Source organism: Phascolarctos cinereus, unplaced genomic scaffold, assembly GCF_003287225.1.
Source record: "Phascolarctos cinereus isolate Bilbo 61053 unplaced genomic scaffold, phaCin_HiC Scaffold_726;HRSCAF=1367, whole genome shotgun sequence".
In the NCBI taxonomy this organism is placed as follows: Eukaryota; Metazoa; Chordata; class Mammalia; order Diprotodontia; family Phascolarctidae; genus Phascolarctos; species Phascolarctos cinereus.
In genome coordinates this window covers 412,359,794-412,384,493 of record NW_027556098.1, presented here as the reverse complement: position 1 = coordinate 412,384,493, position 24,700 = coordinate 412,359,794, and the positions used below count along the sequence as shown (strand labels likewise).

Genomic DNA, 24,700 nt, shown 5'->3' with positions numbered 1-24,700 from the left:
TGACAAAACTTAGCCGCAAAATGGCAAAGACACTTTAGTGATTTGCCATTTCCTTCTCCAATTCATTTTACAGATAAGGCAACTGAGGCAAATAGGGTTAAGTAACTTACCCAGGGTTACATAGCTAGTAAGTGTCTGAGGCCAGATTTGAATTTAGGAAAATGGAACTTCCTGACTCCAGGCACCACAGTGCTCCACTTAGCCACCCTATGGTTCCCGAAGCAATATAGGAATTTTTCCACTGACCTTGACAATTTCCTGTGTCATTCAAAGTCTGGGTCAGATTTCTCCTTTCTAGAAGTCTTTCCTGAACACCCTGGCCCCCAGGGCTCTTTGACCTCTCTCAGCTTTTACACAATGCTTCTGGATCAGATTGGCTAGCCCCTTCCCACCCCGACTCTTCTAGGAAGCCTTCCCTGCCAGAGGGACCCCTCCACATGAGGTCACAAAGAGTTGGCCACAACTGAAACAATTCAACAGCCTATTACTTGCCCATGTTCTTGCCCAGGTTTCTCTGACTCTGGGTACAGCACTCTACCCACTGCACTATGTAGTCTCCTATCTATGCCACACATACTAGAAACCAGTGGGATTGGCCTTCTTGCTACTGCTCACACAGGCTCAAGGAGCTTATATTCAATCTAGAAGAGAAAATAAATCCCTAAATATTTGTTGTTATTTTTTAATCTTATCTAATTCTTCATGACCTCATTTTGGGGTTCTCTTGGCAAAGATACGGAAGCAGTTTACCATTTCTTCTCCAGCTCATTTTTACAGATGAGGAAACTGAGGCAAAAAGGCTGAAGTGACTTGCCCAGGGTCCCACAGCTAGTGTCTCAGGCCAGATTTAAACTCAGGAGATGTCTTCCTGACTCCAGACCAAGCCCTCTGTACACTATGGCACCACCTAGTGTCCATATTCCCAATAAAACTCATCAAAATCAACACAAGGCCAGGCTGGTTTGGGGGGTTTTTTGAAGGGGGATGTGTGGGTGGGGAGCCCAAGCATCTGAGAGGCTCAGAAGAAGCTTTCCCAGTTTGGTGAACGAGGCCCCTCACTATCCTGGTTGCATTTCTTTGGATGTTTTCCTATCAGTTTTCTTCTAAAGGGTAGCACTCACAATTGACTGTGAGAGTCTTGATGTGGTGCTGCCAGAGTAGAGTACGGAGAGATATGACTGCTCACCAGCTTGTTACTGGAGCCCAAGATCTAGTTAGCTTTTTGGCTGCTGGATCACAGTGATACTAGATACTGAACTTGCAAATCATTGAAACCTCCAGATCTTTCTCAGAAAAACTGTTGTCCAACCAAAAAACTGGATTTGTGCATCTAATGTAAAGCTACATTCATCCCTATATAGTTTCATGTGATTAGCATCCACCCAGCCTGTCATGATCCCTTCACTTCCTGGCTCTGTCATCCATTCTTGTTGGGGTGGGGGTGGGGGTGGCAGTAACCTGGAGAGAACACTGGAGGCAGAAGGACCTGGCTTTAAATGCAGCCTCACACACTTCCTAGCTGCATGACCCTGGCCAGCTCACTTCAACTCTATCTGCCTCAGTTTCCTCATCTATAAATATGCATAACTGCAACTACTTCCCAAGGCTGTTGTGAGGACAAATTGAGATAATCTTTCTAGAGTACTCAGCACAGTGCCTAACACATAGTGGGCACTATAAAAATGCACATTCCAAAGTTCTTTCCCTCCCAATTTTGGGTCAACTACGCATTTGAATAAACATTTCATCTCTGCCTTTATCTAAGTCAACGATTTAAAAAAAAAACCACTTAGCAGAATACGCCCAAGCACAGATCCCTCTGGCACTCCAGGAGACTTCTTTCCAAGTTGATATTAACAAACTATAAATGAAGAACTCTTTGTATCTGGTCATTCAAGTGTTTTGAGACTCCTGCACTTAATACCTTACAATACTTAGCATTTTCATTATCCTTACTATGTTTCACTCCTTTCACTAAGTGCTTTACAATTATTTTCTCATTTGATCCTCAAAACAACCCTTGGAGGTAAGTACTATTAGTATCCCCACTTTACAGGTGAAGACACTGAGGCAAAGAGAGATTAAGTGACTTGCCCAGGGTCACATACCTAGTAAGGCTCTGAGTTCCAGACCCAGCACTCTGTGCACTCTGCCGTCCCCTAGTGGCCTCAATAAAGCTGCGATCTAGCCCACATCTCTCTTTTCCACAACATCATGAGATATATTATCAAACACCTGGGTGAGATCCGGGTAACTGCTATCTATTGAATACCCTTGATCTGTGCTAGTTTTCTGCATCTGCCCTAACAGGAAATAAGGTTATTTTGGCAAGACCTGTCGTTGCTGCAGTCCTGCTGGCACTCTGTGACCACCACTTCTTCCTTTGGACATGGTTCCCTTTCCTGGGGTGACAAGAAGGCTTCTGACCAAAGGAATTCTGGAGCCTCAGGACAAAGGATATGCTAGAGTGAGAGGTCTCTGGGGGGTCAGCTCAGGGCTCAGAACATAGAATGTTAGAGCTGGTTGGAGGAAATGATAGAGACTGGAGGGACTTTAGAACAGGGAATACTGAGGAGGGGGTACATTGGAATAGGAAATGACAGAGCTGGGAGGGACTTTAGAACAGAGTGTGTGAGGGACAGGAGGGGCCTTAGAGCATAGCATGCCAGAACTAGGAGGGAGTGGTCAAGATAGTGGAGTTACAGGCCCCGGTGGAGTTGAACTTTCCCAACATTTTCTGCCAAAGAACTTTAAAATATTGCTTCAAATCAAATTTTGGAGCAGCAAAGCCAACAGAAGGTCACAGGAAGTCATTATTCCAGCTTAAGACAACTTAGGAGGTCAACAGGAAAGGTCTGGAACCTCGGGGTGGATAAAGGCCCAGAGTGTGACAGGGGCACCCAATGGTGGGTCTTGCAGCTGATTGCAGTGACAGTGGCAGCTTTGGGAGCTCTCAACACACAGATGGTAAACGGGGTGGCACAAATGCTCATAAACAGATTACAAGGGACCTTTGGGTGGCACTGGGTGATTGGGAACTCTATGGCCCATTCACAGTTCTGTTCATTCCATCCCAAAGCCTGAACCTCTTTCTTGTTCCTGGTAACTTCAAAGGGTCTGGCCTCTTTCAGATGTGGGACTCATTTACCTTAGTAGTCCCACATAACGCCAAGAATGGGGAAGGCTGTCTGCCAGCCTCAGAGGATATGTTGATGATGACTCCTCATCCCCTGCAAAATCCGAGAAGAAAACTGAGAATGGCAGAATCAAAGACAAATGAGTGTCTGGGGGTGGGGGTGTGTGTGAGATAGGCAAGGAGGTCTGTATGGATGGGAAGCAGGCCTTAGAGATGGGGAGAAGGGGATGCCTGGGCCCCTACCTGGCTGCCATCTGAGGCGGAAGAAGGAAAGGCTAAATTTACCCAATGATCCACCCTTGGCACACTGCCTGGACTCTCCCCATATCCCTCATCCCACTCCCTTCCATCCCCTGCCAATGATGTTTCCTGTCTCTTCTGCCTCAGTCTTACCTGAACCATTGACAGCATGTTACAATTCATCACATCTGTGAAACTCTGGGAAGACAGAGGACACCTTTCATTTTTCATGGGCCCCAGAGTCTCTCACTTCCCCCAAAACCAACCTGGCCATGAATTCTCAGGTTGGAGTTTGCTGAGACATTAAAGGCTTTCTCAACCTTCAAGGCTCCCCCCCCCTCCGTCCCACTTCCCCATCAAGATCCATCTCCTCTAGGAAAATTTCCCTAAGCACTCAAATCCCTCCCCCCAAGCTTGACCCAAGGCCCAATTAAAACAAATGATACCACATTTGTAAATAAATACACGGACAATAAATAGACTTAAATTGGAACAAATTGTCAGAATTTTGAAGGCAACATTTTCTCAACATTGATTATTATTATGGCCACAAAAGCAAGGGGAGCTTACATTTCTCACCTGATTTAAATTTCCAAAGCACTTTCTGCCTGTTAGAAAGGTTGGGGAGGTGGGGGTGGTGAGATGGAAGGTAAGATGGAGTAATTAAGGAAGGGGCACATAAAGAGGGCAGGATTAAGGAGGCGAGTAGAAGAGATGGAAAAATTGAGAGAAATGGAAAAGGGCATGAGTTGGGTGGGGGTGGCAGAGGTGGGGAGGGGTAATGTAGCTTCCTCTACCTTGCCTGGATTCTTCACATCCATTAGCTTCTGGGGGATTATCTTGGGAGCTACTCCAACATTGTTGACTGCAAAAAAAACAGGTCAGTACCACAGAGCAAGGGGATGGAGAGGAATTCTGGGGCAGGACTGAGAAGGGAAGAGGGAATGGGTGTGTACCTAGAATGCCGATGTCTAGGCCCTCCAAGCCTCTCTCAACTGTCTCATAGATCTCTAAGCCTCCACTGAAGTCCACCTGGATGACTCTTGTTTCCTTACCATGGAGTCTCTCTGCAGGAAAACTCAGAGAATTCAGAAACAGAAGCTTAATGCTGCTCCTTATTATGTAGATGAGGAAAGGCCCAGAGAACACATGGGACTGACTGGCTCAGGTTCACACACAGCCCGTGTCTAGCAGAGCTGTGTCCAACCTGGGTCTTTTGGTTCCAAATCCCACTGTGGAACCTTGAACAGCCTCACTTTTCTCCCATGGCCCTCCTTTCTAGTGCAGCCCTCACCAATGTCCTCTGCCTCCCGACGTAACTTGCTGAGATCTCAGCTCACCAGTGCAACATTGAGGCCTCTTCGGGTCAGCTGTATGGAGGCAGGAGAATGGGGAGACTGAGGGAGTGGGCACACAGAACCTCCCACACCTACAGAAGACTCAAGAGGGTCCATCCAAATAAGCAGGCGTGCATAGAACAAAGAAGGACATGGGAAATTCATAGGAACCCCTGAGCAGAAACACTCAGGACAAATATGGATGTACTTATCTGTCTGTCTTTGTACCTATCCTGTCTACTTGTCTTTCTATCATCTATCCATCTTTCTGTATGTATGTATATATGTATATACATTCACCTGTAACATTAATTGCTACATTTATATGTCTTTACACAGGAATCCCCCTGCAAACACATGTCCTGAGGCTCTAGAAAATGATCAGGGCACATAGAAGAAAGCACGTGTAGGAGAAAACACCGAATGCATTGGACCGTGTATGTAGAATGCAATGGAGTAGAGATGTGGGACCATGTCCAACTATACTAAAGACAGATTCAGTTGGCCCCAGCCACCCCCCCCAACTTACCTCATGAGCATAGCTCCTGCCGATTCCGTTTGTGGCCCCGGTTACCACTGTGAGGAGAGAGATCTGGGAGTCCCTGGGGGGAACCCTCTGCAGGACCCACCCAATGGGACATCCCAGGAAGGGGCAGGAGAGAGCCTCTACTCTCCACCTCCTCCTTCTGAGTTCTACTTTCATGGCCCAGGAATTGAAAAGGATTTTAAGCTGTTTATGCAGTGGAACTCAACCTGGAAATGTGAGTCTGCACAAGGGGAACGTGCTTGCAGGGGGCCTGTAGCCCTAGGGGCATGCCTGAATGTGAGCACCTACATAGGCACTACTGAGATCAGAGGACCTCAGATGTAAAGCCTCCCAGGACTCTGGAAATCATTTAGTCCAGCTGCCCCCAATGTTAAAAAACCACAAAAACAAAAAAAGCCACCCGAGTCTCAGCCCTCCTCGCAGTCACCCATGTCATGGAATCATATTCTAGGTTCAGACAGACCTTGGGGCCCCTTGGTGAGACATGTATTTTATAAACAAGGAAAGTGAATCCCAGAGTGGAAGTGACTTGCCCAGGGGGGTCACAGGGGTTCCGAAGCAGCTTGACTGAATTTTGAATCGAGGTCCTGGAATCCTCCATCCACGGTCCACAGACTCCTCTGAGGCAGCAGGTCACAGGACCCCTATCATCAGTGCCCTTGCCCCTTCCCTCCCCCTTGGGCCCCTTTCCCTCCCTCCTTCTCCCACACACCTGCCCAGGCCCCTTGTCTCCTGAGAGAAATGCCAAGGCCCAGGCCAATCTGGGGCAGGGCATGGCCCAGCCACCAGGCTACCCGCAGAAGCCACCAGGTTGCAGCCACAGTGCTGAGCATTTGGAAGGCTGAGCCACCTGGTTCCATCCACGACCCCATCCTGGACAGGACAACCTGGAGGTTCGGCAGGACAGCCTTGGTGAGGGGCAGGCTCAGCTCTACAGAATCCAGAGGATGAAAGGCCACAGGATCACCCAGGTCCTAAGGTCTGAGGGGGGAGGGGTCACCTGGCAATGAAGGACTGGTGGAACGCCCAGGTGGAATGGTAATGGGCGGGGCCGGCCAGCCTAAGGCCTGGCATGGAGGAACCCTGGCATCCTGGAAGGAACCACAGTGCTGCCTGGTGACCACCATTGGTTGTACATGGTGGGTACGGATTTTGGGGACTGTGCCCTGTGCCACCTCCTCCCACTATATCCCTCCATTCCAAGGACACTCGGCCATCTCTTTCCAAAGACTTTATTGAAACCTGGTGAGGGTATAGAGGGTGAGGCAGCTCCCAGCTTACAGGCCCTTCCCAGCCCCCAACCCAGTGGAGGGCCCCTGGAACCCGGATCTAGGAGCACTGATACAGCCTCTACCAATCCTTCCCAGAGACGCCATCAAAGGACACTAGACCTTGGGAAGCACAGTGGGGGTGGAACACAGGTGAGGAGGGCTGCTCCTCCACTATGCCCGGGGGCTGGGGGCTGGCTCAGCAGGAGATTGGATGTCAGGCAGCAGGTGGCAGCTGGCTGCGATGTCCAGGTGCTCGGTCAGGGCGCAGTGGTCGCTGCAAGCCAGGCGGATGCTGTGGGATGCCACAAAGCCCATGGGCTGCCAGGCCGGCTACATCGAGGCCAGCTTGCCAGTATACACCACGCACCATGGCGCTCACATCGTGGCCCAGGCATGTATTGAATGATTGAGCCAGGCACCAGAGCAGTGGCTGGGAATATAAAAAAAAAACTGAAAAACCCAAACACTTCCCAATTCTTGCCATCAGGGAGCTTATATTCCGGGCTGGAAGACAGCAAGACAGTAACGTTGCATGCACAAATGCATGCTAAACAGATGGAAAGTGCTCTCAGAGGGAAGAGGTGGGATCGGGTGGGGAAGGGACTTCCTGCAGAAGCTGGGCTATGTATCAGGTATTCTCCCAGGCTCTGGCTATACAAGGCACAGATTGTAGAAATGGGAGGTTTAGGAGGAGGGGTAGGTTGGAGAGGAAAGATTGTGGCTTCTATTAGGATTCTCAGCTATGGGACATCCAGATGGAAATATCCAGCAGACAGTGGTGATGTGAGCCCGGAGCTTGGCAGACAAATGTGGGCCACATATGGGAGTCATCTGGGATGTGGGATGATCCTAGCTATGGGGAGCAGGGAAGGCGGGAAGTGGGATCAGCCAAGTTATTATCAGGTGGAAGGAGGAGCAGGTGGGAGGAGTACATCCTGAAAACCTAGAGGAGAGAGTATTCAGAGGAGAGGATGGTAGGCTGGGTCCAAAGCAGCAGAGAGATGGAGGAAGAGTGAGAAAAGGTCATTGGATTTAGCAATAGAGAAATTCCTAGTGGCCCAGAAGAGGGCAGTTTCAGTCAGGTGGTGAAGATGGAAATCAGATTGCCTGAGGGTGGAGAAGTGAATGGGAGGTGAGAAACTGATAAGGGGTGAGAAAGTGATAAAACAGGAGGGAGAGTGAAATCTGGAGCGCTTCCTGGAGGATGTGAGCTCAGAACTGAAGGGGTGGGCTGCAAAGGAGAGACCTGACCTGAACTTGGCCTTCCAGTTTCCAGCAGCGGGTAGAGAGCTTCCATGAGAACCCAAGCATCCGAGGGCTGCCGTGTGACACTTATATCAGTCAGACAATTACCTTAGTGAGCTATGGCCCCCTCCATCACTAAGTCAGACCCTAGAGCGGACGGGAGAAGGGCCCCAGCATGACCTAATGTTCTCCCCATGGGGAGTTGGCCCAACCTTTCCTTGCGGAGTCTGTCCCTATCCCAGATGTTCTGAGGTCCTTTCCTTCCTCTCCCCAACTCTATCCCCCTGGAAAAGGGCCACAGAAAGGGCCTCCCTATACTTCCTCTGGAAACATGGAAAGGGACGCCCATTGTGGCCTCAAGAAAAACATCCTTCCCAGAGACACAGAGACATCCTCCTCAGGGACATAGACTTCAAAAGAGACACCTCCCTACACTATGAGAGTAAGCTCTCCAGAGACAGAGTGACCTTCAGACACACACACAAAGAGAACTCCAGAAACAGAGAAACTCCACTAGAAAGACGACCCAAAGAGAGATTCCTCCAAGGACAGAGACACCCTCCCATCAGAGATATGGAGAGACCTCTCACACGGACCAAAGCCATGCCCTCTGCCCACCACTCAGGTACAGATAAATCCTCCAAAGACACAGAAACCCCTCCTCCAAACGTGGAGAGATACGCTTCCCTGCCTGCCTGCCCACCCAATATGTGGAGTGAGTGAGCCGGGACCCAAGGCCAGCTAGTGATGAGCCCTGGCTTCTCCCTTGCAGCTCTCTAGCTGAGCGTCTGTCCTGCCTGGGGCCCTCAGAGAGCGAGCCTGCTTGGGAGGCAGCTGCAAATGCTCTTGACCATGCGACCTGCCTCTTCCACCTCCTCTTTCAAGAACTGCAGGTCAGGAAGCCCCTGGGCCCCCTCCCAAACTGTCTAGAAAATGGGGACCTGGGGGTTGTGACAAGGGTCAGATCAGGATCAGGCCGAGATCCAGCCAAGCCAGAGACTGGACTAGGAGAGAGGAAGAGAGGAAAGAAAGGGGAGGGAGCAGAATGGAGGGAGGAGATAGATATTTACACTGACAGCCCAGCTGGGGGAGGGGGGAGGCACAACCTTGGTCTGGGCCTAAACTCCCAAAGGCTCCCGTTGCCTATTGACTGCTATACTCAGAAGTGTGGAAGCCTGAGGCTGCGCCTGGGCGTGCTGGTCCAGGATGGGTGTGACCTTTTATGTCCTTTGTGCTCAGGTCTGTGACTCTGTATGGAATGGGTGCCCATGAATTAAATGAGCTTCAGCTTTGGTTACATGTGTGTGCTCAACCCCTCCCACCCTCATGAAGACATTGATGGGCTCTGGGACCCCCCCATTAAGACTTGAAGAATTCCCGGCTCTTCTACTCATGGGCTCGGGGGCCTGGGTGGGACCTGAAGGGAGCTGTGGGTCAGATGAATTCTGATCTGTCCTTTCTCTGGACGATTCCAGCCCCACTTCTCCAAAGTGATGTGTCACAAGTAGCTGACCAGCTCTGAGGCTCTGGATGGCATTGTAGAGACCCTGGGAGCTCAAGCCTTAGCCCTCAGAAGCATTCATGAGCAGCCTTACCTGATATGAATGGACATGTCCACAGGTGGGAGGGAGGGGATAGGTGGAGAATGGACGGGGAGAAAGGCAGAAAAATGAAGGGGCAAAGGATCCCCCCCTTCTCCTGGTGCCTTTGCCCTTCCTCCCTTCTCATCTTCTTCCAAAATTGGATCTCTAGGGGCAGCTGTGTGGCACAGCGAATAGAGCACCGGCCATCAAGGCAGGAGGACCTGAGTTCAAATCCGGCCTCAGACCAAACATTTGACACTTACCAGCTGTGTGATCCTGGGCAAGTTACTTAACCCCTAAAAAAAAAAGGGGTCTCTATCTAGTCTAGCCCAATCTCCCCCTATATCTATCCTCCCTATCTGTCTTTGCCCCTCTCTCCTCTCCCTCCCTGTCTCTTTCCCCTCCTCTTCCTCTTCCCCCTTTTCCTTCTCCTCCTCCTCCTCTTCTTCTTCTCTCTCCCCCAATATTTCCTCTCTCTAATGCCCTTCTCTGTCTCTGAAATATCTCCTCCTCTCTATCTCCCTTATATCTCTCCCATTTCTGTCCCCCAATCTCTCCCCTTTCATCTCTTCCTGTTCTCATTTTCCCCATCTCCTTTGTCCTTCTATCTCCCCATCTTTTTCCCTGTAAAGTCCCATTATTTCTTCTCATCTCTATTCCCCTCTGTGCCCCTCCAATATCCCCCCCAATTTCTACTTCCTTCTATCCTGATAATCTCTCTCCCCTGCCCCACATCACTGTGTCTCCCCTTAGTACTTACTCTAATATGTGCGTAGACCCTGGTTGGGGACCTGCACCGAAAGCACCTGGTGGAATATGTGGAGATGAATTGGAGGGGCCTACTCTGGGTGGGTTTCAGAGTTTGGGGATCTAGCTCTGCTTCTGGGCTCCAGAGATAAGGATTCCAGGACTGACGTGGTTGAGGGGGAGACTGATTCTGGAGCTGACTATATGAATAAAGCTCCCAGAACTGTGCCGTGACCATGCCTAGGGTTCTGGATCTGTGTTTGGGGTTTCTATAGTTGACTTTTGGACTGGTGAGGACTTCAGAATTTGATGGGCTCTAGCCTGCAACACTTGGGGAGAATATTGGCTCTAGATCTCTTTGGGGGTGGGGCTCTGGGATTGAACTAGGGTGAGAATTAACCTGGGGGGTGTGATCCCCCTGAAATAGTTGGGGAAAGGATGATGATTCTGTATGTGGGTCTCTAGGTTCTAGAGCTGCCTTTGGGAGAGTTCCAAGCCCCATATCTGGATAGAATGATTGTTCTGGACCTGGGTTGGATGGTGAGGGTTCTGAGACCTCAATGATATCCCCTCATGTCTCCCAAGGAGGAAGCATGTGGCTGCCCTCTTAGATGTGAGGGCTCTCCAGGGTGCAGCAGCGCATCATGAGATGCTGGCTGTGGCCAGGAACCTGGAGTAGAGTGGGGAAGGGGCTCCTGCTCTTCCCAGAGACTGAACTTTTTTTTCTGACATTCCTGTCCCTTGGCCAACTTTCTGTCGGAGCCTCCCCCTCCCTCTTGCCCAACTCACTAGGCCTGATCTTGCCCGCCTGCACAGGCCCTGCCCTCGGCCCCCTGCTCGGCCTTGTGCCCAGCCCTGAGCGCACCTGGGACTCCTACAACCTGCCTTGTGATGCTGCTATCCCAACCTGGAAGCCTATGTCTTCTCCCTTTCCCCCAACATCTGCTGCTGAGAAAGATTCTGCCCCCAAGGATGGATTCTGTCCCTGGGTTTCAAACCAGGTCATAGAGTAAGGGATGTTAGAGCTCAGAGAGTCCTTAGAACAGAATATCAGAGGTAGGAGAACCCTAGGAAGGTGGAATATCAGAGCTGGAAGGGCCATTACAACATAGAGAATTAGAACTGGGAGAACTTTTAAAACACCAAATGTCAGAATTGGGAGGAACCTCAGACAAGAGAAGGTCAGTGCTGGGAGGCTTCTTAAAATATAGAAAGTGAAGATTGAAAAGAAAGTTAGGACCCAGATCAATAATCAATCAATAAACATTTATTAAGCACCTACTATGTGCCAGCCACTACACTAAGTGCACGGACTATCAGGGTGGGAAGATACATCAGATGTGGAGTTTTATTCCCTCATTTTAGAGACGGGAGAACTGAGGCTCACGAGTGAGATAAGGGACTTCTCCCTAGGTCACACAGCAAGCCAGTGGCCGAGCTGGGAGCCAGGGCTGCTCCGGAGTTAGGGTAGGTCCCGTAGAAATAATGCAGGCTGTGCCTTGCTCTGCCCCATCTCCATCTCTCTTCCCTCTAAACTTCTTCTTGGGGTGGTTCCTCATGTAATAGGGAATGTATGATGATAAAATAAATGTGTTTCTATTTAACCAGCAGTGGAGGCTGAGTTTTGTTTTGGGAGGTGGGGGTGGATGGGAAGTGGGGAGGCACCAAGCAGGCCCCTGAGGCAAGGTCAGGGCACCAAGCTCTCTCTCCCACATCGAGCTGGGCCAGAAGCTAGAGGTGTGAACCCCAAGGTGGCTAGGGTGCCCTAGCAGGAATCTCCCTGCAAAAGGAAGAAGGCTTGGCCTTCCCTTCCAAGGACTCCCAGTCTGAGCAGGAAACATGGCTGTATGCCTGACCACTGGCTGCTTTAGGTCCCCTCCATACCACTCTCCGTTCTGAAGCAACCTCATTTACATCCTATACCAGAAGAAGGGAACAGTCTGGGGAATAAGGAAATGAAACCTCAAAGGTTTCAGATATCTAGGAGTTTATAGGATAAGATTTATAGCTGAAAGGGATCTCAGAGGCCAGACTGTCAACTCCCTTTCACAGAAAAAGAAAACCAGTCCCCAGGAGGGTAGGTCCAAGGTCACAAAGTTAATGAATGTTAGAAGCAGGATTTGAACTCCATGCTCGTGAAAAGGGGCATCTGGTCTCAGCTGAACTCCTCACATACCCTGCCACACCTGAGCTGCCACACTGGCTGCTTCCAAGAAGGCTTCCAGGGCCAATCCCCGCCAGCCTGGGAGTTTCAGGAAGTCCTACAGCCAATGGAGGGAAGGCAGGGCCTTCTCCAATCTCTTCTTCCCAGTCTCTAGCCTTGGGTAAGTGGGTAAGCTCCCTTGGCCCCAGAGCTAGGAGTGGGAAGTTGGGCCCTGCCCCTCCTCTGCCTCACTATGAGACCCTGGCCTAGGTCCCACTCCTTCCCTTGGTCTTGGTTTCCCCATCTGTCTAGAGGATTTGGCCAAGGCGACCTTTGCGATCCCTTCCTGCCCTGACACTCTGGGATTTGGTGACTCCCTGCTGGGTCCCGAGAGGCCCTGGGAAGGAGACAGGAATTTCATTTGTTTCCTTGTTTTTCTTCCTCAAAGGGAAGGGGAAGGGACATAGCTAAAGGCAGCCAAGAGTGAGGGCTGAATTCTGCCCTCTGGGAGCCACCCCTCCCAGCTTTCAGCTAGAGGTGTTCAGAGGAGGGTGAGGGGAGGGAGCTGTGCTGATGGGCAAAGCGCAGGGGGGAGGGATACAGGGGGAGAGGGCTGTGACATGCATGGGGGGGGTGGCGGGAGGAGAAGGCTCTCTGCTTGTTCTAAGGGAGAGAGCCTTGAGACCTTTCCTGCCTCTGCCCCTCCCTGGGTAGGTTCGTTGTGTAGCTTTCGCCAAATTCATTCCCCTCTCTGAGATTTGGCTTCCATGGCATTGGAAAAATGAAAGTGGCACATATCGAGGGCAACGGCCCAGCTTGAATACAAGACCCAGAATGTCAGACCTAAGGAAGAGTATAAGGGGACTGGTCCCAGGGGCTGGCAAGGAATTTGGGAAATTCATTAAAATCCATCCCCTCCCACCTAATTTTACAGAAAGGAAAATGAGATTAGGAACAGGAAGTCACTTGCCCAGTGTTGCAGAGCAAATAAGGGAAGAAGGTCACGTGGGAACCAGAGCTCCTGGGGCCTGTAAATTATCACACTGTATTAACTCCCCTCCACCCCAGCCTGGAGTCTGTGATAACTTCTAAGAGTGGGGAGCTGGCAGGGAGGGACGGAGGGAGGAGGAGGAGGCATCCTCCTACATCTCCCCCATCACCCCTGCCCTTTCTGCTCTCTGGGATGCCTTCAGTATCTGGTGGACTGCCCATGGGCAACATAGGTCAGGCTGCCTCTCCTGGGCTCTACTCAGCAGACCTGCGAGTGTTGAGGGGTGGAGGTGGGGTTCAGACCCAGGACTCCCAGCGTGACTGTGGGCTGCGGTGGCACAAGGATGGTGGTGAGTGTGCTTGGCCATGCAGCTATTGATAAGACAGATAGCTGGCTAAAAAGAAAGCAATTTATTATAACAAGTTACAGCTACGGCTTCTCAGGGCTAGGGTTTCTCCTGAAAGGGACCCTAGAAAGCAGGCCAGAGGGATTAGCCAAGCAGAGGAAACCCCTCTGTTTGCCCCCCCTCTTCCCACCAGCAGGACTCATCGCCCTTCCCCCAACAAAGGGCCCCAATTGTGCCCCCACCTCCTTCCCACAGCTTCTTCAGGATCTTCTGGATGCACTGAGCAGAGAGTAGGAGGACCTCAGAACCGGCATGATGAATTTTAAGTTGGAGTTGAAGGGCCACAGCAACAAGCTCTGAGGAAAGCAGGGAGCACAGTGGTCAGGAGGCAGCCTGGCCTCAGCCTGAGCCAAGAGCAATGGGGCCTGGGGCACTGCCCCCTCAGTGCCTCCTAACACACCTCCAGGAGAAACATAGCCCAGCAGATGACTGCTGACTTAGGAACATTAGCCATGGAGCACAGTTGTATTTACCTTCATAAGCATTTCCCAATTACATTTTGAGCTGGTCTGGGGAGCATTTTGGTGTTTTTCAGTCCAGGAGTTTTGATATCTCTAGACTACATGATCTCTAAGGCCCTCTCAGCTCTGACATTTCCTGCTCTAAGGGCCCTCCCAGCTCTAACATTCCCTGTTCTAAGGGCCCTCCCAGCTCTGACATTCCATATTCAAAGTCCCTCCCAGCTCTTGCATTCTCTGTTCTAAGGTCCCTTATATTTCTGTTATTCTCTATTCTCAGGTGTTCCTTCCAGCTCTGATAGTCCAAGATTCTTCCACATGACTGCTATACATTATCTTGCCAGTCAGCCAGTAAGCATTTATTAAGACCTTACTACGTGCCCAGTATTGTGCTAAGTGCTCGAAATACAAATACAAGCAGAAACAAAGACAGTCCCTGCCATGAAGAAGCTTTGCTTCTAATGGAGTGCTAAAAAGAAGCTGAAAAACGGGAAGAGAAAAGGTAGGGGAAGTTCTGTGCAGATGACTGCAGTGCAGCCTGGAGAGGGCTGAAAATAACTGTTGCCTGGGCCTTCCCCTTAAAATGGAAGTTCTAGAAGGAACAAATCAATCAGAAGGCAAAGCCTTAGGGGGCAGAGAATGCTGAGGATGAGGCAGCTGGTAATGCAGTAGATAGAGTGCTGGGCTTGGAGTTAGAAAGACCTGAATTTGGGGCAGCTAGGTGGCACAGTGTCTAAAATCAAAAGGACCTGAGTTCAAATCTGGCCTCAGATGAAACATTTGACACTTACACTGTGTGACCCTGAGCAAGTGGCTTAAACCTAACTGCCCAAGAAAGAAAAAAGAAAGAACAAGAGAAAGAAACAAAGAAAGAGAAAGAAAGAAAGAAAGGAAGGAAGGAAGAAAGGAAGGAAGGAAGGAAGGAAGGAAGGAAGGAAGGAAGGAAGGAAGGAAGGAAGGAAGGAAGGAAGGAAGGAAGGAAGGAAGGAAGACCTAAATTCAAATCTGGTCTCAAACACTTACTAACTATGCTACCCTGGGCAAGTCACTTAACCTCAATCTGCCAGAGCTTCCCCAACTGTAAAATGGGGATAATAACAGCATCTACCTCCCAGGGTTGGCATGAGAATCAAATGAGATATTTGTAAAGGGCTTAGCACATAGTAGATGTTATACAAGTGCTTCCACCCCTTCCTCTCATCTATTCATTTCTTGTCCAATTGTGTCCAAATCGTAACCCCATTTGGGGTTTGCCATTTCCTTCTCCAGATGAGGAAACTGAGGCAAACCGGGTTCAGTGACTTGCCCAGAATCACACACCTAGTAAGAGTCTGAGGCTGAATTTGAACTCAGGAAGATGACCCTTTCTGACTCCAGTTCCAGAGCTCTACCCCACGCAGCTCCACCTAGCGTACCCCACGTATTTATGCTGTATGAATTAAGAGAGGTTGCCTTGTGTTCTAATCTTCATGTTGCTAACAAATAACTGTCTGGGAGTAAGACTCTGGTATATAGAGTATCAACCTCATTTAACATTGTATAAATTATGTCCCTACTGTTTCTAACGCTTTGGTATTATTTGACACGCTGTACACTACAGTCTGTTTACTTCAAGGCTTTGCACACAGCAGGTACTGGATAAATAGAATTCAGCCTCTGTGTTTGAAAACCCTGGGACTGGTGTGCGCAGTTCGGTCAAGGGGATAGAGTCAGATGGCCCAGGGGTTCTAGTTTACCCAGGAGGCTACTGAATCCATCCCATACAGGAACAGGATCTTCACTAGAACATACAGAGCACATGCTCCTCCAGCCTCAGCCTCAAGACCTCCAAGGAAGGGGAACTCGACTCTCAAGGCAACCCGGTGACCTTTGGGACAGCTCTTATCCTCAGGAAGTTTGTCGTGATCTCAAGCCAAATCTGGCCACTTTTCAGTCCCTTCTTCCCCTTGCCCCACCCCACTGCCAGCCCCTCTGCTCCCAGGTCTGCCCTCTGAGGCCAAAGAACATAGCCAATTCCCTTCCTGCATGCAAGTACTAGAAAACAGCCATCATGATCCCCTTCTCTCTTCTCCAGATTGCGTACCACCAATTCCCTCAGCTGATGGCATGCTCTGGATACCAAGCCCTTCATCGTCCTGGTTTCCCAACACTGGAAATTTTCTGGCCCATTAATGTCCTTCTTAAACCATGGTGCCCAGAACTGAACACAGGCCTCCTCATCAAGTATGTGGGACAACCACCTCCTTATTCTTGGAAGCTACTGCCCCACTTTACATGGTTCAAAATCAGCTTTTTGGGGCACCCCATTACATGGCTGACTCATACTCAGCTTGTGGTCTGCTAACACCCTCAGCTCTTTTCTGACACACTCCTGCTTCACTATGTCTTTTCCATCGTATACCCTTTCTGGGTTTCACTGTCATATTCTGTACAATGAAGCAACTGGATGCAAAGTGGTCAAGCAGATAACTTGCCAGCACTGTAGTCTATGAGTATATGATCAAAAATTATGTTTCCTTTAAAAATAAAAACAGCATTTGGTAAACTTTTCTAAACCGGCTCACTGGGGCAGCTAGGTGGCACACTGAATAGAACATCAACAACGGAGTCAGGAGGACCTGAGTTCACATATGACTCCAGATCTTACTGGTTGTGTCACCCTGAGCAAGTCACTTAACTCCAATTTCCTTTTTAAAAAAAATAAGCTCACCCATCTCTCTGCATCCTTGGGCAAATGCTAGACCAAGAGATAAAATCCTTGGCAGTCAGTTCATCACCCTAATATTAGATGGAACCGTGGGAACTCACCTATCCAGAGTCCATTTATCTAATGTCCTAATCTCTAAGAAGTCAGCATTTAGGAGCCAACCTTATTGTTGCATTTTGTATTTCTATCTTTTGCTCCAATCACTTAATTCCATCAGTCACTCTGCCCTTCTCTAGTTAACTCCATGTACCCCTCTAATCCTTTTTAAAAAATTAAATTAAATCTATTTCCTCTCCTTCCCACTTTTCCTGTTTAAAAAGGAAGGAAAAAAGAAGCCCTTTCAATAAGTATGCCTAATCAAGCTAAGCAAAATCCCACACTGGCCATGTCCTAAACCTTAGGTCTTGGTTTGCATCCTGAGTTCATACTCTTCTGGGAGGGGCGGGGTGGTCCACGCGTCTCCAATCTGCTAATTCTAGTCTTCTCTGGACTTAGAGAACCAGAGCACCAAGGTTGTAAGAATTTTGTGTTGAATAAGAGCCAGTAGGTTTAGAGTAAATACCCAGTGGGTTCTCCTTGAAGAAGATGAAGAAGCTTGCATGCACATGCACACATTTTGGAGCTAAGGTGTTTCTTTTGGGGGGTCTTGTCATATTCTTCATTGTGTTCTGGACCAATGACTTCTAGAGAACAGCATATCAAATAAGTAAGGCCCAGTGACCTCAATTCGGAAGGACAGAGTTCTTGTGAGCTGACTTGGAGCCACCAAGTTCCACATACCTGCACTCCAGGCTGTTGATAAGAGCCCTAAACATCAAAATTTCCCACAGGCGGTTCTAGGTAACTACATCCTGCATCATTGAATTTTATAGAACTGTCTGGGTTCCTGACAACCAAGTTCTAGAGAGTCATGTGCACTATACCTGAAGGGTCCCCCCCCCCAACAAAAGCCAAGGTCTTACGCATTGGTCAGATGATAGGCTTTGGATAAGTGAGTTCCCATTGTCCTGTCTAATATTATGACAACTGGCACCTGGGAATGGGTTTCAATCTGTAAATCTGGTAGGAGGTATTTCCTTCAAGGCCTCAAGACTCAGTATCAGACCCAGGGAGGAGGGGGCTTGCTCTGATGACTTTCTCAGAACATCTGAGCCCTCCACAAGCTATGTGGCTGAGAAGCTGAGGGGCCAATAGGCCAGCATTCATACTAACAGGCTGTGGCACCCTCTCAGTGCCCCAGGCAACTCAACAACTCTAGACTGCAGACAAGCTGTGTTGAGAGTTGGAAGGTCCTCACCAGGAATTCCCTACCTCCTATGAAGTCACAGGCCCAGGAGCTCATCCTCTCCAAAAGGAGGACCCAGAGCTGTGACAGACCATGGAGATCACCTCATCAAAGCCACTCTCAGTACACAAGTGGAAAAATAGTAAATTCTGGAGATTTGGGTGTTAGAGCCAAAGATTTAGAGATGGAAGAGAGGACCCTGAGCCATCCACCTCATTGTACAGAAGAGGAAACTGAGTCTCAGAGATATTCAGTGCCTTCCTCAAGACCTCACAGCCAGGACTGGAATTTCCTAATCCAGTATTCTTTCCTGTGTACCAGACAAACCCTGGGCAAGGTGACTGATGAGGGTCCAGTACATGGCAAGGCTAGGATTTCAGACCAGGTCTTCTGAATCCAAATCCAATGTTCTTTCCATGACACTATACCTGGGGCAGACATCTGTCTTCATTCATGCCTCCCATTCTTTTGTGAACCCCATGGGTTTTGCTCAAATACCTCTCACCCCAATACACATATACACACACACAAACACACACAGACACACACACACACACACTCCAACGATTCAACCTCTACCCAGGTGTGTACAGATAGGTGACAATGGCTAGAACACTGGACCTGGAGTCTGGAATACCTGAGTTCAAATCCAGCCTGAGAAACTTACCACTGCGTGACCACAGACAAGTCACTGAACAGCTGTCTGACTCAGTTTCCTCAATGGGAAAATGAGGATAATAACAGCACCTATCTTGCCAGGGTTATTGTGAGGACCATATGAGATCTTTGTAAAGGGGTTAACAGAGTTCCTGACATGGAAGAGTATCCTTCCTTCCCTCCTTAGCCAACCCATTAAGCCAGGAGTTTGTCTGGACACCTTCCCTATTAGTTCAACCCAGTGGGCACCCCAGTCACTTACGTGGACAGAGTGTAGGAAACACCCCCCAGGTGAAGTTAGAGACGCCTACGGTGTCCAAGGCTTCTCTGGCAAAGTCATCTGAAGACTTCACCAAGAATTTTGTGGGTGGCATATGGGATAAGTTGCTGGAAACTGCCATAGGAGTAAGAGTCTGGAGAAAGAAGTTGATGAGTACATGTAAGGGTCATAGCTCTCACTCTACCCACCTCCCAAAAGCTTCCTCCCCTTTAGCTGCTCACCCATCTTTGCCCCCACCCTCCTGCTACCTCACCAAACCTGTTGCCTCTCATCAATCCCACTTACCTTGACCCCCTTGCCCTCTTCCCAAGCTCTCCCCCATCTCTCAGCTCCTCACAGACTTTCCCATCCATCTCTTCAGGCCCTAACAATCACACAAGCACATTCACACTCACACCCACACCCATACCTGTATAATGACTCCAGAGGACTGGTATTTGAATGCCACAGCCCGAGAGAAGCTATTCATAAAGGCCTAGGACTGAGAGGGGGTGAGTCACAGAATTTTAGCATCAGAAGAGACCCAGAGTACAGTTAGTGGAACCCACCCCTGAAGAGGAGTCTTCATTACATCCTCAATGAGAAGTAGTCCTCCAGATTCTCCTGGAAGACCTCCCAAGATGGGATGCTCACTACCTCCCCAGGCAGCCTCCACTCTGGGGCAGCTCTCATTGACAGTACCCTTGTTGTCCCCTTGGCACCTCATTGCTCCTGGTTCTGCCCTGTGGGTTCAAGGAGAACAAGACTGGTTCTTGACTCCATGACATTCTTCCAAGTCCTGGAGGAGAGTTCCCAAGTCCTGCATGAAGCCTTTTCTTCTCCCTGGCTAAATATGCCTGGTTCTATAGACCAATCAAACAGCTAAGAAGTATTTAATAGCCCACTCTCTGCAGGGGTTCTTCTAGGCACTAGAGATAAGTTAAAAACAGAAAGCCAAAGAAAACAAGAACAACCAAAACAATCCCTGCCCTCCAGAGGCTTCCATTCTATGCTGAGAAACATGTGTCCATGTGCATACATATCTAACATATGCAGCTAGTGGCCCAAAGACAGACAGAGTGCTGGATGTGGCTTCAAGAAAATCGGAGTGCAAATCCTGCCTTACACATTTACTGGCTGTGTGACCCTGGGCAAGTCACTTAACCTCTGTCTCTTTTGGCCTCAAATTTCACATCTATGAATGGGCATAATAACAGCACCCACCTCCCAAGGTTTTTGTGAGGATCAAATGAGATATTTGTAAAGTACATTGCAAACCTTCAAGTCTTATACAAATACCAGTGACTGTGCCACATAATTGATAGGTGAAGCACCTGGGGCTGGGTAAATGATCAGGAAGGTCTCATGTAGACAGTGGCAATTGAGCTGAGCTTTGGAGGAAGCTGGAGATTCTAAAAGATGGAGGTGAGTAGGGAGAGCAGGACAGAAATAGAGGCAGGGGTGGGGGTGGGGTGGGGGAGTACATTGTCCTGTGTGGGCATCAGCAGGAAAGTCAATTCTCCTGGGCTCTAGCATGCATAGTACAGATAGGAGACTATATAGTATAGCAGGAAGAGGGCTGGATTCAGGCTGGCTTCAAATCCTATTTCTGACACTTACCACTTGCGTGACCATGGGGAAGTCACTTAAGCTCCCCAGGCCTGTTTTCTCATCTGTAAAGTGAGGACAGTTGGACTAAATGATCTCTGAGGCCCCTCCCAGGTTTAGAGCAATGATTAAATCCCACCCATACTACTTGCTACTAGCTGGATGATCATGGGTGAATTACTTCTTTTCTCTCGATCTCAGTTTCCTCACATGTAAAATGAGAGACACCTTCTGAGGGCTCTTCAAGCTCTCCATTTCTGATCCTACTGTGCTCATGAGTAACACTGATGGGAATGGAGTTGCAAGTCTGGCTATGAAGGTTAGAAACACCAAAGAGGGGAGTCTGTATCAGACCAGCTTCTAGGTCCTGCTGGCTCCCATCAGCACCTTCTCCAGCTCATCAATGTTCCACCTAAACTGTGGCACAGCTTAAGATTGGCCTCTCTTCAGGGACAATTCCCAAACTTTGTCATTCAGTCATTGCAGTCACATCCAACTCTTCTTCACCCTCTTGGTCACAAAGGGTAGGACACTACTAAAATGACTGAATGACAAAACTTCTCTGCAAAATGGCAAAGATACTGGAGTGATTTGCCATTTCCTTCTCCAATTCACTTTACACATAAGGCAACTGAGGCCAATAGGGTTAAGTGACTTACCCAGGGTCACAAAGGCAGTAACTATTTAAGGCCAGATTTGCACATAGGAAGATGAGTCTTCCTGACTCCAGGCACTGTATTGCACCACCTAGCAGCCCTATGGTTCCTGAAACAATAGAGGAATTTTTCCACTGACCTTGACAATTTCCTGTGTCATTCAAAGTCTGGGTCAGATTTCTCCTTTCTAGGAAGTCTTTCCTGACCACCCTGGCCCCAGGGCTCTTTGACCTCTCTCAGCTTTTACACAAGGTTTCTGGACCAGATGGGCTAGCCCCTTCCCACCCTGACTCTTCTAGGAAGCCTTCTCTGCCAGAGGGACCCCTCCCAATGAGGTCATGAAGAGGTGGGCACAACTGAAACAATTCAACAGCTTATTTCTTGCCCATGTTCTTGCCCAGCTTTCTCTGACTCTGGGTACAGCACTCTACCCACTGCACTATGTAGTCTCCTATCTATGCCACACATACTAGAAACCAGTGGGATTGGCCTTCTTGCTACTGCTCACACAGGCTCAAGGAGCTTCTATTCAATCTAGAGAGAAAATAAATCCCCAAATATTTCTTGTTGAGTTATTTTTTAATCTTCTCTAATTCTTCATGATCTCGTTTTGGGGTTCTCTTGGCAAAGATACTGAAGCAGTTCGCCATTCCTTCTCCAGCTCGTTTTACAGAAGAGGAAACAAGGGAAATGGGGTAGTGACTTGCCCAGAATCCCGCAGCTAGTGTCTGAGCCAGATTCGAACTCAGGAAGATGTCTTCCTGACTCCGGCCAAGTCCTCTGTGCACTATGGCACCACCTAGTGCCCATATTCCCAAATAAACCGCATCAAAATCAACACAAGGCCAGGTTGGTTTTGGGTTGGTTTTTTTGGGGGGAGGTGATGGGGCGAGGTGTGGGTAGGGAAACCAAGCATCTCAGAGGCTCAGAAGAAGCTTTCCCAGTTTAGTGAACAGGCCTCTTACGTCATGTCCTCGAGGCCCCTCATTCTCCCGGTTGCACTTCTTTGGCAGTTTTCCTATCAGTTTTCGTCTAAAGGGCAGTGCTCACAGTTGAATGCAAGAGTCTTGATGTGGTCCTGCCAGAGTAGAGCACAGAGAGGTGCGACTCATCACCAGCTTCTTCCTGGAGCCCAAGATCTAGCTAGCTTTTTGGCTGCTAGGTCACAGTGATACTAGATACTGAGCTTGCAATCCATTGAAACCTCCAGATCTTTTTCAGATAAACTGCTGTCCAACCAAAAAACTGGATTTGTGCACCTAATATAAAGTTACATCCATTCCTATATAGTTTCATCTTATTAGCTGCCACCCAGCCTGTCATGATCCCTTCACTTCCTGGCTCTGTCATTCATTCTTGTTGGGGTGGGGGTGGGGTGACAGTAACCTGGAGAGAACACTGGAGGCAGAAGGACCTGGCTTCAAATGCCATTTCACACATTTCCTAGCTGTGTGACGCTGGCCAGGTCACTTCAACTCTATCTGCCTCAGTTCCTCATCTATAAATGTGCATAACAGCAACTGCTTCCCAAGGTTGTTGTGAGGACAAATTGAGATAATTTGCAGAGTACTTAGCACAGTGCCTCAACACATAGTGGGCACTTTAAAAATGTACATTCTAATCTCCTTTCCCTCCCAACTTTGAGTCAACTGCATATCTGAATAAACATTTCATCTGTGCCTTCATCCAAGTCAATGACTTTAAAAAAAACGCTTAACAGAATAGGCCCAAGAACACATCCCTCTGGCACTCGAGGAAACCACTTTCCTAGTTGATATTAACAAACCATAAATGATTAGCTCTTTGTATCTGGTCATTGAAGTGTTTTGAGACTCCTGCACTTAATACCTTACAATACTTAGCATTTTCATTATCCTTACTATGTTTCAGGCATTTCACTAAGTGCTCTACAGTTATCTTCTCATTTGATCCACAGAACAACACTTGGAGGTGGATACTGTTATTATCCCATTTTACAGGTGAAGACACTGAGGCAAACAGAGACTAGGTGACTTGTCAAGAGTCATATAGCTAGTAAGGCTCCGAGCTCCAGACCTACCACTCTGTGCACTGTGGCACCCCCTCGTGGCCTCAATCAAGCTACCATCTAGCCGACATCTGTCTCTTTTCCACAACATCATGAGATATATTATCAAACACCTGGGTGAGATCCAGGTAAATGCTATCTATTGAATCCTTGATCTGTGCTAGTTTCTGCACCTGCCCTAACAGAAGATAAGGTTATTTTGACAAGACCTATCCTTGCTGCAGCCCTGCTGGCACTCTGTGACCACCACTTCTTCCTTTGGACACAGTTTCCTTTCCTGGGGTGACAAGAAAGGCTTCTGGCCAAAGGAATTCTGGAGCCTCAGGACAAAGGATATGGTAGAATAAGAGGTCTCTGGGTTCTGCTAAGGGCTCAGAATAGAGAATGTTAGAGCTGGGAGGAGGAAATGATAGACATTGGAGGGATTTTAGAACAGGGAATACTGAGAAGGGGTACATTAGAATAGGAAATGACAGAGCTGGGAGGACTTTAGAACAGAGTGTGTGAGGGACAAGACAGGCCTTAGAGCATAGCATGCCAGAACTAGGAGGGAGTGGTCAAGATAGTAGAGTTATAGACCAGGGCCAGCTGAACTCTCCCAACATTTCCTGCCAAACAACTTTAAAATATTGCTTCAAATCAAATTTTGGAGCAGCAAAACCAACAGAAGGTCACAGGAGACATTTTTCCAGCTTAAGACAACTTAGGAGGTCAACAGGAAAGGTCTGGAACCTCGGGGTGGATAAAGGCCCAGAGTGTGACAGGGGCACCCAATGGTGGGTCTTGCAGCTCATTGCAGCAGTAGAGGCAGCTTTGAGAGCTCTCAGACAGAGATGGTAAGGAGGGTGGCACAAATGGTCAGAAACACATTACAAGGGACCTTTGGGTGGCACTGGGTGATTGGCAACTCTATGGCCTTCACAGTTCTGGGTAGCAGTTCTGGAGTGGATAGGAGTGCTGGTGGTCATTCACAAGGGAGTAGGGACCTTGGTCACAGTTCCAAGGCAAAGAGAGGGTAGTGCTTGTGGCTGCAGGAGAATTGGGGACCTGGTCACAGTTCCAGAGTGGTGGCTGTAGGGGAGCAGGAGCCCTTCCTGGGTCAAGCCCAGAGAGCAGATGAAGAAAGCAGTGACCACACCTCTCCACAGATCGTACCACCTTGAAAGCAATGAAAATTTAGACACTCTCAGAGCTAGCTCTGAAACAGAGCAAAAAAATAAAAATCCTGAAGCTCGGACAGCACCTCTCTACCCTCAGGAGAACAGAACCCAACTTTAATGTCAAGTTTAAAGTCAAGAAGTAGGCTGGAAAAATGAACACACAACAAATAATAAAAAGAAACAAACAAAATAAAAAACTTGACTATGGTTCAGGGAA

At 48.8% G+C, this 24,700-nt stretch overlaps 3 long non-coding RNA genes across 6 annotated transcripts in view; 2 read left to right on the top strand and 1 right to left on the bottom strand.

The window, feature by feature from the left end:
* Positions 1–24,700, bottom strand: part of LOC110204027 (uncharacterized) — a 48,996-nt gene that overhangs the window by 7,743 nt on the left and 16,553 nt on the right. The window contains exons 1-7 of one of the 2 annotated variants that reach the window (XR_013482607.1): positions 7,783–8,006; positions 5,243–6,823; positions 4,671–4,746; positions 4,333–4,443; positions 4,174–4,241; positions 3,530–3,574; positions 3,149–3,230 (exon numbers count right to left, since the gene is read on the bottom strand). This is a non-coding gene — a long non-coding RNA (uncharacterized LOC110204027). Of the gene's footprint in view, positions 1–3,148; positions 3,231–3,529; positions 3,575–4,173; positions 4,242–4,332; positions 4,444–4,670; positions 4,747–5,242; positions 6,824–7,782; positions 8,007–19,015; positions 19,167–19,442; positions 19,509–24,700 lie in introns of those variants that run through there. The other variant, XR_013482606.1, reaches the window with a different exon arrangement.
* On the top strand, positions 8,173–11,716 carry LOC110204028 (uncharacterized). The gene is made up of 3 exons (XR_002323167.2): positions 8,173–8,401; positions 8,549–8,669; positions 9,529–11,716. It is a non-coding gene; the product is annotated as an uncharacterized LOC110204028 (long non-coding RNA).
* Positions 12,149–16,653, top strand: LOC144454263 (uncharacterized). 3 transcript variants are annotated; one of them, XR_013482608.1, is made up of 3 exons: positions 12,149–12,430; positions 14,385–14,606; positions 15,871–16,653. It is a non-coding gene; the product is annotated as an uncharacterized LOC144454263 (long non-coding RNA). The 3 variants fall into 3 exon arrangements; XR_013482609.1 differs by having other exon boundaries at positions 12,154–12,430; positions 16,179–16,653; XR_013482610.1 differs by lacking the exon at positions 12,149–12,430 and adding an exon at positions 12,948–13,589.